We start from the raw sequence: 1,092 nt of genomic DNA on the forward strand, positions 1-1,092 counted from the left end.
GAGCTCCTGGCATGGTGGGATTTGCCCCCAGCACGTTGGCTGGTGCAGGGCTCGCCACGACGTGGCTCCGGAGAGCCGTGGCCCGTGGGGAAGGCAGGACGCAGTTGCCCGCCTGGGCTGGCCACGCAGCCCACCATCACGACAAGGGCCACCACCAGGTCACTGGGCTGAGATGTCCGAGTGCGTCCTTGGCGTTGAGCAGCACAGAGCCGGGTGGGGGGGACCCCGTTCACGCGTGGGGCAGCCCCGTGGTTGGTGACAGGCAGCGGTTTTAGCCACGCAACCCAGCCGGCATCCCTGGGAGGGAGCGGGCAGGAGGGAGCAGGGCCCACGCAGGCAGCCTGCCCGCAGAGGCGAGGGCAAGGGGCTGCGCGGCCGCGAGGGTTAAACCCTGCCTCTGCCGACACGGCTCCTCTCCCTGAACAGACTGAGGGGAGAGGAGGGGAGCACGGCAGTGCCCTCCCCGCCAAAATTAACTCTCCATCTGTTTCTCCCCGGCTGAGGCTGATGGCTTGTGACAGGGCCTCCTGAATGCAAAGATGTTTCGCCCGGAAAAAATCTATTACAAGTTGCTGTAAGAAAGACCGAAACCTTCTCCTTCTGTCTCTCCCTACTGGTCTCAAGGTGCCCACCCCGGGCGAGAGCGGGCTGGCGCGCAGCCGGCCGCCCCCGCCCAGCCGGAAAGCTCTCCCCGCCGCCAGCCCGCCCCAAAAAAGCCGCAACGGGGAGGCGGGAGGGAGGATGGGTGCTGCCGGGGGTGGTGGTGAGGATGAAGAAGCCGCTCCTTCATCCCCAACCCGGGCGCGGTGCCGGCGATGCACCGGGCGCGGCCCTGGCACCATCGCACCCCTCGGCCGTCCCGCAGCCCGGGGGGTGGTGGTGAGGATGAAGAAGCCGCTCCTTCATCCCCAACCCGGGCGCGGTGCCGGCGATGCACCGGGCGCGGCCCTGGCACCATCGCACCCCTCGGCCGTCCCGCAGCCCGTCGTGATGCTTACGGGGAAACTGAGGCAGGAGGTGCCCTGCCCACCGGCTGGTGCCTGACCCCGGCCGGGACCTGGAGCCCCGCGTCGGCCCCGGCCCCGGCCGCTC

This window comes from Aptenodytes forsteri, unplaced genomic scaffold (assembly GCF_000699145.1).
Source record: "Aptenodytes forsteri isolate BGI_AS27 unplaced genomic scaffold, ASM69914v1 Scaffold26, whole genome shotgun sequence".
NCBI classification, from domain to species: domain Eukaryota; kingdom Metazoa; phylum Chordata; class Aves; order Sphenisciformes; family Spheniscidae; genus Aptenodytes; species Aptenodytes forsteri.